Source organism: Girardinichthys multiradiatus, chromosome 13 (genome assembly GCF_021462225.1).
Source record: "Girardinichthys multiradiatus isolate DD_20200921_A chromosome 13, DD_fGirMul_XY1, whole genome shotgun sequence".
In the NCBI taxonomy this organism is placed as follows: Eukaryota; Metazoa; Chordata; class Actinopteri; order Cyprinodontiformes; family Goodeidae; genus Girardinichthys; species Girardinichthys multiradiatus.
Window position 1 is genome coordinate 10733754 of NC_061806.1, and position 13593 is coordinate 10747346.

Below are 13593 nucleotides of genomic sequence, written 5' to 3' on the forward strand. Positions count from 1 at the left end.
GGACTCGTGAGTGTGCCAATATTTAAGTATGATCATGTGTGCAAAGAATTAGACTGTCAACACTGACAAAGGTGGCATTGTCCTTGAAAAAGAGATGGAAGTTTTATCAAATGGCCATACAATTCAGTTCACAGATGAGGGGGTTTGCTGGGGCAGAGCGTCATGTTTACACAGCATCCAGGAGAAATGTTTTGATAAGAAGCCTGTGATAAGGCCATATCGGGGCGGCTGAATTAGACAAACAATAAATGTTTTGGTTCAGGCTGGCTGTGATTTTCCACCTGCCTTCAAAGTCTTACTGGTATTTCTCAATTTCAAATCCAAATAGCCAAATTTCTGGTACTTTCGTAGATCTTGAGCTTACAACTTTCTCCAAGATTAAATCATATCGCCTTTGAGTTCGGGAAACGCAGCCAGCCTGCGATTCTGGATCGCGTCCAGCTTGCAATTCTGCTCTCTTAACATATCAGTCTGAGTGCTGAGAGCTCTAAAGATCCCTTCAAACATCCCAGGCAGCTTTGGAGTTCTTTGAACAGCTGCCGATGTTTTACAAATCTTTCGATAAGACAGGTAACCGCCAACTCCAAAAAGCAGAAATCCAATTATGTACAAATATTCCACATCCTCGACTGACATTGTTGTCAGGCACACAATCTTCCACTGCTGCCAAGAATCCATTGCGTATCCAGAGAAGAACGTCCAGTCTGGATGAGGGTTCCCCTTTAGCCTGTCTTCCTGTAGAGAAAATTTGATCAATTGCGTTGAGAGACCAGCTGACCACATCTATAATGAACATTAGGAGGATATGCGAACAGAGGCTCTAAGAAAAACATAGACAAAAAGCTGAAGCAGGGCAAAAAATGGGGGAGAATCAAGGAGAGAGTGGAAAAGCGTCTGACCCCACCGAGAGCAGAAGAGAGTCTTGTAAAATGTTGGAGTTTTATAAATAAATTGAATAAAATTTCATGGAAATGCAGTTTTTTGACCTGGTGCATTCAGTCAAGTATTGCAGGTCAACAAAAGGATTTGGTGGATCATAGCATTTTAATGACAGAGATTCCAAGATGGCGCCGGTGTATGTGGCTTGCCATCTGCCTCTGTCAGTTTTGTTTTTATTGTGCTCTTGCTGACTACATGTGTGGATAAACCAACGCTTTGCTGGTGTATGAATGCCAAACACTCTTGGATTTTCGTTGTACTGCAGATAACTTAAGGCGAATTGATGAGCAGACATCTGCATGTCCCTCAGTCCTGTCGGAAGGTCCAGTGCACCTGCTCAGAGTACCAACTGATTTACCTGCCTGGGGACGTCGGGCTCTAGAGAAGCACCAGATGCCAGGGATAACGTGGTGGTCAGAGGGAAAAAACTTTTGTTGTTCTTGCCCAGAGGACCTGCTCTACCACTTCTGTTTATCATTTGTATGTCTCTCCGTGCTCGCTGGAGCTGGTTGGATTTTATCTTGTTCCTCTTAATAGATTTAATGGTTATGAGGAGAATTTTTATTGCTACCAGTCCCATATCTGTAAACGAGGGGTAAGACTCTACAATCTACGGCTGCTGGCCCCTGCATCTCGGGTGAAAAACAACTTGTGTCAGACTCCTATTTAAATGGCACTGGTAAATGCTAGATCTCTAACTGTCATAAAGTGGGTTTTTGATGGACCAAAATGCAGGGAAGAACTCCTGAAGCTCGAGGTTTTTAGGTAAGATGAGTCTTTATTATCCATGGCAGGACTCAGACAGGGTAGCCAACACATGAGATCGCACATACACATAACATAAGGAACCAGCGGGGAACAACGGAAACAAACAGACTTAAATACAAAACTGAACAGCAGGGGGAACCCTGTGTTGTGACAAGACAATCAGGGGAAAACACAGAACAGGTGTGGGCTTGGGGTGCTGGGAGACAGAAAACACAAGACTAGACCAGGTAATTTAACAAAAACACAAGCTCAAGAACTCAAAGCACGAGCAGGTATGACACTTACAAATATAACTTTTATCTTAAATGATTTATTTACCTTGCTTGGGCTGGATCTCCTCCTGGTTACTCAAACCTGGTCAAGCGTTGGTGAGTCCAGCGTTTTCTTTGAACTATTGGCACCGGGCTGCACGTACTTTGATGCCCCAAGAGCATCAGGTCATGGGGGAGGAATAGCAACTGCTTTTAGGAACACTTGTAATTGCAGGCAACTATCCCCACAGATCTTCCAGCTTTGAACTGATTTTATTTGAGCTGGGCCGCTCTCATCCGATCCTGTGTGTAGTTATTTTTACACAATTAAATGCCTCGCTGGAGAGAAATGGAATTCATGAAGTGTTTCAATCAGGTTTTAAAACGTTTCAAAGCACAGAATCTGCCCTTTTACAGGTTTTTAATGATATGTTTTTAGCTACTGATGCGGGTAATAATGTCATTCTTGTGCTTTTAGATCATACGGTGGCCTTGGACAAAGTGGATCATAGCATTTTAATTTCTCATGTTGAACACTATGTCGGTATTAAAGGTGCTGCTCTGGAATGGTTTTCGTCTTGCTTGACTGACAGAACTATTTGTTTCAGTGTAAGTGACTTCATGTCTTCAACAGTGACCCTTGGTTGTGGTGTGCCTCAGGGGTCTATATTGGGTCCCCTTCTTTTATTGCTATATCTCCTGCCCTTGGGTTCCATTTTTCAGCAATTTGGTATGTTCTTTCACTGTTATGCTGATGACTGCCAAGTTTACTTTCTTCTGCAAAAGCAGGATGCAAACTCCATTCATACTCTGCTGAAATGTCTGGATGAAGTCAAAGCTTGGATGGCATAAAATTTTCTAAGTTTTAATAAAAAGAAGATTAAGGTCATACTTTTCCGCCCAAATGGCTCTTTTATGCCCACAATTTGAATTTTGTTTTGGAGTGAAACTAGATGGTGACATTAAATTTGACGCTCATATAAGTTTAGCTTTTTTCAACTCAGACAAAAAAAAGTTAAACTTTCTAGACAGGCTTTTGAAAGAGTCATTCATGCGTTTATTACCTCATGTCTTGACTATTGTAATGTTGTGCAGTTTGGTGTAAGACAGGTTGCTCTCAGCCACCTTCAGTTGTCCAAAATGCAGCAGCACATCTTATAACACGATCACACAGGCATGAGCACATCACTCCTGTCCTGGCTGATCTTCACTGACTACCTGTGAGCTACAGAATTGCTTTTAAAATTCTTGTATTTGTTTTTAAATGCTTAAACGGCCTTGCTCCACACTATCTCTCAGACTTTATTCAACCGTATCATCCTATATGGTCTCTAAGGTCAGCAGATCAGCTGCTCCTGGCCGTTCCAGGGTTGAGGCTGAAGCTCAGAGGTGATACGGTTTTTGCAGTTGCAGCTCCTATGTTGTGGAATGGGTTACCGCTGTATGTTAGGCAGGCACCTTCGCTGCTTCTTTTAAATCATATTTAAAGACTTTTTTCCTTGGCCTTCAACACAACTGAAGTTGTTTGTTTTTTATTGCCCCATGAGTCAGCTGTGTACTTTGTTTTTATGTCCATTTTATTTTATTTGTATTATTTGTGTTATTGATATGTACAGCACTTTGGTCAACAATCTGTTGTTTTTAAATGTGCTTTATAAATAAATTGGATAGGACTGGATCGTAATTTGTGGTGTGTGCCTTTAAATCTCACACATGCTCGCATGCTGTGTTCTGGCATGCACTCAACTCCCGACAAACTCGTGCTCCACCTGCACTGTGCTCGCGCTCGGTTTCTGCTCGCACATGCTCAACTCTAACTCTCCCACACCAATTGGTCTCTGCTCGCGCTTGACTCAGTCTCTGCGCTCACAACTTGAAAAAACATATGCAAATGAATCACACCAGCAGCCAATCACAAACAGGTATTTTTCATCCAATCACAGTATTTCTTACAGTGGCCGACAGGTCAAGACACGCAGCTTTTTATGGGTACCAGCACATTATGGTGTTAAGGGAAATGACTGGCAGATACGGTTGCAAATGAGCCCACTGGAAACAGATTAGTGGATTTAATTATCAGTTTTAATTAAAACAGAAATAAAAAATACATTATTAATCACCGGATTCACACACCATTAATCCGGTGCCCCTGTATGAACAACACAGGCCGTATCTTATCGTCATGGCTCATCAAGGTCACATCATTAGGTAATGGCTGCTGGAGACAGGGAGTACCTCCAATAGAGTGGCCTGCACTTCCTTCAAACTCAAATCCCATTGAGAACCTGTGGAACCAGCTGACTTGCCCTCTAGGGGCACGTAACTCTACCCCACAAACACATTAACCCAAGGGCTGCCTTTCAAGAAGAGTGGGATGCCATGCCTCAGCAGACAATAAGTCGACTTGTGAACAGCATGAGATTACGTTGTCAAGCTGTAGTTGAAAGGTCACATGACAGGTTATTGAGACACTGACATTTTTTGTTGTGGTATTCCCAGCGCCATAGAAAGAGAGAGTTACGACACTCTGAACTCGCCAATAGGCAGTCACGTGGTTCATGTAGCTCTCAATAGTTCCAAACATCTCAGCGGTGTCAGTCAGTTTGATCGGCTTCAGGCGCGACATAACGCAAAAAGCGACTATTTTCACTCTTTCCTGCAACTTTCGGTAATTATTCAATAATAATGAACTGATTACTGGTTACTAAATCATAATTTGAAAATCCTAACAGAAGTAACAATACCTATTATAAATGCTCTTTCTGATGTCCTCCGTATGCTAGCACATGCTAGCATGGGAATGCTATAACTGTATTCTGTGCCAGCAGTTAAGAGCTCTGATCAAAATTACCTTCAGATCTACATCCTATACTATGTGGAAAGATTTATTGTCTATGTATTTAAAAAAACATATCCAAATATTACACATGGAAAATTAGCAGAATTTAATTTTTTTATTTTTTAATTAAAAAGTGGAATAATTTTTAAATGAATGAGGAAAATATGTAGCTGTATGAAAATATGACTGAAGACCTGGGATGAATTCTTACTTTTTGTAGAAGACATAATTATTCTTTTTTTTGCTGCCATGCGAACTGAGTACTTGTATCTATATCAGAGCTGATTGTGACTGTAGTCTGACAACTGTTGTAAAATTGTAATTCATTGAGTAAAATGTCCATTTAATTGAAACTGTAGTTAAAATCGTATTAGATGACAAAACAACTGTGAATAATGCAAAAATAAATGACAAAACCATTTATTGTAAGATATGTAAAATGCAAAACTAGTTTTAATAATCGATAGATAGATAGATAGATAGATAGATAGATAGATAGATAGATAGATAGATAGATAGATAGATAGATAGATAGATAGATAGATAGATAGATAGATAGATAGATAGATAGATAGATAGATAGATAGATAGATAGATAGATAGATAGATAGATAGATAGATAGATACCCACACTTACCGTGGTTGGGTGTGCTGCATTTGGATGCCCCAATTGGTCAGAGAAAGGGATCCGTATGTATGGCTTCCCAAAAGATCCTGAAAGAAGGAAAAATTGGTTGGTTCAAGTCAGTAGAAGCAACCTCACCATCACCAGAGGTCACAACAACAAGAAACCATGTGCTGTAAGTTCAATCTCCACACTCAAACATTTTCATTCAGGGATTAAATGTTGCATTGGAAAATGCACAAGGGCCTGAAGTGTGCAAGAAAATAAATAAATAAATCACTTTACTGGCACATTTTGAAAAATGACAGTTTGTGAGGGCACAGTCAGGCCAAGTGAGACTGAGGGCTGATGCCGTTCCAACCCTTTTTCTTCATCACCTAGAACCAAAGAGGAGGAAGGATCCTGCAATGAGAAGTCCAGCAGAACTTCCACCGCATGTTGATCCACGGACTAGTGATCACACATATAGTTCTCAAGTAAACTTTGGTACGAACCGTGTTAAATAATACATTTCAACTTTTTTACCTAATCTTCATGCTAACAGTGCCATTATAATTTCAGAGATGAAGAAAGGAAGAAACAGAAATGAGGCAAGTGAGATGAGGGAAATTGAAGGGGAAAAAGAAGATGAAATTGTAGCCTCAGAGGACAGGGACATGCCAGGAACTGATGAGCCAGGGTCAACAGGACGAGGAATATGCATCAACAGGGAATACAATCAGGAAACCGAGGTGAAAAAGCTGAGGGAGGATTTAGAAAACCAAAAAATTCACATAAGAACATTAGAAGGAAAACTTCAGAGACAGAAGAAAATCAATGCAGTCCTACAAAAGAAAAATTTAACAATGGAAAAGAAATTTGGCAGCATTTTCACAAAAGATCAAATAAAAGCTATCGGCATGAAGAGTAAGAGAGGCATTAGATGGAGCAAAAACACATTAAAAAAAGCCATACAACTTCGCTTTTCTGTGGGCTCAACAGGCTACAGGCTTCTTCAGGACATGAGTCTCCCTCTCCCTGACATCAGAACCCAGAAAAGAAGATTGCAACACATTAAGCTGGAATCGGTGTGCTAGGAGATGTTTTCAACGTGCTCCAACTAAAGGTTGACAGTTTAACAGAGATGGAAAGAGAATATATACTTACTCTAGATGAAATGGCAATCAGCCCTAGTGTGGAGCTGCACCTAGGAACAGGGAAGCTGTTTGGGGATGTGATGCTGCCTGGTTACTCAGGAGCTGTAACACATGCATGTGTTTTTATGTTGGCAGGAAGTACAACAAGATCAAAGCAAGTTGTGGCGTACCATTTTAGTGGCAATTCCACTAATGGAGCTAATTGCAAGCCAGTCATCCTAGACATCATTGAGAGAGCAGCTTCCATAGGTCTTATTGTGGTAAACATCACCACCGACATGGGCAGTGCTAACCGAGCGATGTGGCGGGCTTTTGGAGTGAGCCACAAGAAAACATTTGTCCAACACCCAGCAAGACCAGACAAAACGCTATACTTCATGCCAGATGTCACTCATCTGGTGAAGAATTTGAAGAGTGCCCTGGTTAGTGGTCAGACATTCACAATTCCACCAGAGATAAAAAAAAAAAAAGAAAAACAGAGTCTGTCACACAAAGAGGTTTCAGTGGGTCCTTTGAAAGATTTGATAGATTTTCAGGAACAAATGCCTTTAAAAATTGCTCCAAATCTTTCACAAAAAACCCTTCAGCCCAGTTATTTTGACAAAATTAAGGTGGGGCCTGCATTGAATATGTTTAGTAATTCAGCAAGTGCAGATCTGAAATACATGGTGGAGCAGGAGCAGCGACCTAACTCTAATCTGACAACAGCCTGGTTGCTGGAGCAGGTGAACCACTGGTTTGATCTCATGTCCTCTCGCCACCCTGTGATGGGACTCAGCAGGCACAAGATGGAAGAGTACAACAAAGCTATTAAATTCCTCCAAGACATGTTAGCACTCTTCAGTGGACTTAGAATAGGTCCAACAGGAAGCTGGAAATCAGTGCAAACAGAAATTGTGATGGCAGCATCTTCAATTTTAGGTATTCAGAAAGACATGCTTGACCATGGACACATGTTTGTGTTGACAAGCAGGTTTACTCAGGACTGCCTTGAAAACGTGTTCAGCTGCATAAGGCAAAGGAATCCAGTCCCAACACCAGTGGAGTTTCACCAGGCACTGAGATCCATCTCAGTTGGGCAGTTTCTTACAACTGTAAAATCAGGAAGCTATCTGGAGGATGGCGGCAGTCTTCTGGCAGAGTTTCTGGACATTAAGGAGACATTTCCCAGTCCTGGCCTTTGTGTGGAGCAGCTGATTGGAAACACTGATACTCCTGACCTCACCAACAGCAAAACATGTATTCTGTACCATCTTACAGGATACATTGTAATGGATGCTCAAGTTCTGTTAAGCAAAATGATGACACTTCAGAAGGAGAGCACAGTACCCTATTGATACTGAAGGAATTCAAACCAGGGGTGCTGTGTCGGCCATCACATGAAGCCTTCAGTCTGGTCCAGAAAGTTTAAAAACTTTTCAGAACAAGGTCCAGTCAGTCTGTTATGGAGCTCCCAAATGCCATGGATACTCTAGAGAGAGAAGCAAATCTATTAGAAAGCATGCTTCCTTCATCTCATGATGTGCAAAGAAAAATAACCACCAGATTCATCAGGCTGAGCCTAAGAATAGCAGCAAAACCTTTCTTTAATGAAAGAAAAGAAATTCTGGCCAATGCTGCATCTTGGAAGTAAAAGGCGAAAAACATGAAGAAAAAACAATGTCAAACATCATCTTGCACCTCAACAAGCAAGCCCTCAGCAAACACCTTGACTGTTACCAAGGAAGCTTGGTCTGCACTTTGCAAACCCCCACCCACCCAGGGCAGCTTCAATACCTGTACATATGGATGGTATATTTGGAGGGATTTTTTTTGTCACCTTGCATTCAATTTAATTAATTCCGCATAGGTTATATCCATACATAGTTTTGGCATCTTTAGTAAATTTCAGGAAAACTTTTTTGCAATGATTGCATTTAATATGTGACGAACTAATTTCTGATCACTTTGATTTGATTTTTTTTTTGACAGCCTCCCCATCAACCAGTCAGCTCCAGCACTCCAAATCAACAAGAATACAATGACAGCAGTGTTACCTTTGATTGTCTAAAGGTATTTGTTGTTACTGTTCTACTGTGTATTGATTCTGATATGTTCCAGTAATAATTCTTCATTTCTTATTCTGTCTTGAGATAGATTCTAATATCTACTTCAACTTCACCTATGACAAGCAAATGCAAAACTAATAACATAAAACAAATGTTAAGTAACAGTCCTGCTATAAATACCAACTTTGCGAAGGTCTTAAAATAATTTCGTTCATACATCTTGATTAAGCTCTTATTATCAGCTCTTATGATCTTGTTACCTTTGTGGTGCTTTGTGTGTGTTGAGGTAAAATAATTCTATCACCGATATCCTTGCGGCCTCAACTTCACCCCAGTCCGGATGTCGTGAGAAAGAACAGATGAAGAGTAGGAAATTAAGATTAACACAAGTTTAATTTGGTAAATAATAAGTCCAATGATTTCCAATCTGTATTGAATACAAAAAGAATGATACATAGAAAGAAAGATTTACCAAAGGCCTTTGGGAGAGACTCAGAGATCAGCAAAGCTAGGCTGTTTCCACCGAGTGGTCTGTCTTACAATCAGTGTTAAAGCATTTTATAGCCATACTTCAAAGCTGACGGTTTGTTTACGAAGCCACAGGTCACTTAATGGAGTTTTCTATGTTCCCGTGTCCCCACTATAAATTAGTTACTCCTATGGGAGTACTTTATTGCCTATATCATGACTAACAGCCGGCATTTACTGCTCACAGCTGCTGGGAACAACCTGACCTGGGATTAACCCTTTCTCCAACCTGAAGCCTGCTGTGACCTCTGTGACTTCTCCCTCTCAGGCTCACAATACATGTTATATCTCAGATTTATGCTCACACATGCAAACTTCGCACATAGTATGAAACTAAATGATTTTAATTCTCAACATGTGCAACATGGTCCAGCAGTTCACTTAAGTGATTCTTGTGTGGTTTACCTGCAAAAGAATAATAAAAAATTACTCATCTTCACAATCACGTTTAATGATATTGTCCCCATTTATGTGGCCGTCGTTGACAAACAATCTAAAACTTTGACTAAATTAACCATGCCAATATCACAGTATTTTTCAAGATGTGCTAGTTCAGTAGCTGGAATTACAATAAACATTTGAAAATGAATGACGTTAAGAATGGAAGTTGTAATGGACATTTTAAAATGCTGAATCAGACACAATGAGATAGACCCGTCTCAACCCGCCATGCTTGCAATGAGCTAGCTGCAGTTAAAATACAACAAGCGAGTTAACATGCTTAATTGACTAAACCTGGCGATATAAAATATAATAACTGCGATACAGAACAGTCAACTAAAGCTTCACAATAGCAAAATAATGCTGTATTTTTATCAACTTACTTTAAAAAATCCTTCCGAAACACCAAGAATGAACTACGTCCAATGCTGCAGCTGCTGGTGTTTTGAATTATTAGCAGCTCCATTGTTTCAATGAATTGTGTCTTGCTCTCCTTGCGTGTGTTTCACACAATTTAGCTGTAGGCATAACTCCACTTTAATAATATAAACAAATCAGGATGTAGTTCCCACAACTCTGCTTTATTTACATGCACCTCGCACAGATTTCAACATGAAGTACAACTGTAAAACAGAAATAAAATATCTACTATTAGCAGAACATCATGTCCATGTCCCAATAAATCCACATAAGTCCTTTCGTGTTATCAAATAATTAGACTTACTTTTATTGAAAATATTCCCACAAATGAGCCTTAAATAATATTCCACTCCTAAATTAAATGAAAACTTACAGTAATGGTGCCGATGACATTAACATTAACTACTCACTCCTGAATCCAGAAGAAACATTTACATTTTCTGTAATATCAATAAACTGTTTAAACCATCTTTTATTGTCCATAGTTGTTGCCTGTGCAAGGGTCTCATAACAAACTGTTGGGTCTGGGAGTATCTCTTTGTTTTTTGTTTCTTGCCTGCTATTTACTCTGCTTAGTTCATAGGTGGCGTGGGAGCTCATGGGTGCACAGGTGGCAGGTGTGGCTGATCCTGCTGATTGCTACTGGGACCATTTAAGCAGGAGGCTACCAGTACTTTAATGCCTGAGTGTTAAACAACAGTGGTAACAGACTCTTGCCAGACTCTAGTTTTGTGACTAAGCTTTCGTGTTTTCTTAGAGCTTTGACTAACCTTTGTGTATCCTCCTTCTCAGGTTGCTTTTAAGCCCTGGCTCAGTTTCCAGTTAATTTCCTGACTTCTGGATCTAGGATACAAGCCTCCAATTACCTTCTCTAGACACACTCCAAACTGGCAGCTTCCTGGCTCTGCGATCAACCAGCCACAATCATAAGCGAATCTTCATCATGTTGTGATTATGAATATGAATATATTATTTAATATTTAATATTAATATTTTAATATTTTATTAAATAATATGTCAGTCTGTTAAGGGTTGTCCTGTGAATACCAGCCCAATAAGGTGGTGATATTAGAACAAAACTGAAAGGGATGAGCCAAGCTCTGATATTGTTGAACAGCAAAACTCTGCACACACATGGAATGAATTCACACAATTTCTTAAAATTCAAGAATTTACAAACAAAAATAAGTCAACTCAAGTCAAACATATTTCAATCAACAAACTCTTTACTATGCTAAAACAATCAAACTAAACTACCAAGCAGATAGAAAGAATAGGGAAGACTAATGGGCTATGTACAATATAAACAAGTTGATTAAAGATGGTTGAAACCATGATCAAAAGAGTGATGCAACATTACCATGCAATGTTATTTATGTTTGAGAACCAAGGATTATCTTGAAGAATCTGGAAGTGAAGTTAAGTTAGTCTTGGAACTAACTAAGGCAATAATTGGCATACCTTTAAACAACCATGCACAATGCAAGATCAGATAAAATATTATTTTAATAAAATTATATTTTAAAGAATGATTTGCTGAATAAAACCAACCTTCTGGATGACCAATATTCAACGGTGTTTAATTAGCTGCCTTTATTTATTAAAATAATATTTAAGCAAATATAATTTTGAATAAGAACCACATCTTTGAGAAATGGCTTAATTGTGTTACTTAGTTATCAAGTTTAGTAAAATAATATTTAAGGAAATATTATTTTGAATAAGAACCAAATCTTTCTTGAGAAATGGGCTTAATGGTGTTTACTTAGTTTTCAAGTTTAGTGAAATAATATTTAGGGAGATATTATTTCCTAGATTGAAAACTAACAACCCTTTTCGGGTAAATTATCTTTAGTAGGCAAGAAGGTGTCCTTAGCTGTTAGCGGTTGAAGCTAACAAAAGAAGCTTATAGCTTATCATCAGAATCAAACACATATCTTTTTAAAATACCACTAATGAAAGGGTTAAAATGCATAAGCGTGGACGGCGCGCTATGGCCGATCTGTGTTTAAAATCACCCTTTAAATAAAGTTTATCTTAACTTAAAAAAAAAACACAAACACAGAACACAAACTGAGCACATGTGCTGAGCAGATAATCTGCTAGCACAAAGATGGCTGAGTTTTCAACATAAACAAAACCAATCGTCAAAAAACAAAAAATTTTTAGATTATTTCACTCTAAACTATTTCTCTCTGCCCAAAACACAACCTCTTACGTGAACCGTGCTGAGGAAAAGTTGTCCGAGGCGACGAAGTTGAAGAAAGCATCCACAGTGAACAAAGGGTTAACTGCAGCTAACCTCCGTAGCTGTGGGGTGTGGCGGCTCGTTCTGTCGGCCGGCCAAACTGCACGTTACTGCTGTAACCACGGCGATGCGGTCCCGTTGTCCTTCCTTCAGACCGGGAAAACTGCTCCACTCGGCGTTGTAGAGACAGTGTCTCTGCTGGGAACTCTCTGGAACACAGTTTGTTTCTGTACCTCAGAGAGAAAGTCAAGCCACGCTTGTACCTTAATTACTTCCGTTCATGAAGGAATCCCGGATACACAAACAGCAATTCATTCCTACTTAACTTAGTTCATATGATCGCGTGATCGTATGACACTCTTGGATCCAGTTTGAAGAGTTATGTCTGTTTGCCAGCAAAGAGACATTAGCGTGGTGTGTCCCTCTGTCCAGTTCTGCTGGGGACAGTTTGTTGCAAAAGTGGCGTTTTTATTCGGACATTGACGTCACGGGAAGTCCGCTGCTATTCCGTTTCTGGCGGTGCTGGAAGTAGGTTGATGGTATTTATTTTGAATGTTCCAGAAAAGTTCATACCGGCCTTTCATTTTGTACCCATAGCTGGGGTCCCAACAATCACACCAAGGACTAAGCTCAACTGGACTTCCCGGAAACTTCCTTCAAGCATCCATAGACTAGCCTACCTTGGATATTACCCTCCTTAGTTTCCTCTGGTCTCGTGCTCCCAGACTCCACATCTCTCTTTCCACCTGGCGGTTCAATCATCTACTCCAGTAAGCGATTCATATTACTTTTACTATAATGGTCAACCCATCACTCAGTGCTTACCTGTTCTCCCCTTCTCTGTGCAGTTGGTGATCTACCGGTCCTGTTCTCTTGCCACTACTCATTCCTGTGAAAATAAATCTCTTACAAATCTGTAAAACTCTCCTGAGTTTATTTCTGCATGTGGGTCAGATGTGTTTCTAGAATCATGATGCAAACGGTGATAAAAAGTTGCACCTGTAATCCCATTATCTAATATCTGCTAATTCCAAAGTATTTCACAATGCAGATTCATTGGCCAAAGTATTCTAGATTAACTTGCTGTATCCCAAAACATTTAGAGTCAGTTCTTGAGACTAGCTTAACGTAAAACAGTCAGACATGGTTGAAGCAAGCTTGATTAAGCGCTGTTCTCCATTAGAAAAAAAGTCCATCCATATCATGTGAAGTAAAATATCTCCAGCAGCTGTCTGCTCATCGAACCACTCCCCAACAATCTTCCATCTGCCATCATTTCAATCGATGTTTTGCTGACACCCAGAGGTTCTGTCACACATTCACTGAAGTGTCACAGATATGTGTGTGTAT

General features: G+C 39.8%; 2 long non-coding RNA genes across 2 annotated transcripts; both read left to right on the forward strand.

The window, feature by feature from the left end:
- Positions 1-5801: 5801 nt before the first annotated feature.
- Positions 5802-11024, forward strand: LOC124878866. The gene is made up of 4 exons (XR_007040879.1): positions 5802-5908; positions 8530-8610; positions 10572-10697; positions 10788-11024. It is a non-coding gene; the product is annotated as an uncharacterized LOC124878866 (long non-coding RNA).
- A 1741-nt stretch (positions 11025-12765) lies between these two features.
- Positions 12766-13160, forward strand: LOC124878992. Its single transcript, XR_007040924.1, has 2 exons — positions 12766-13013; positions 13092-13160. It is a non-coding gene; the product is annotated as an uncharacterized LOC124878992 (long non-coding RNA).
- The last annotated feature ends 433 nt before the right edge of the window (positions 13161-13593 follow it).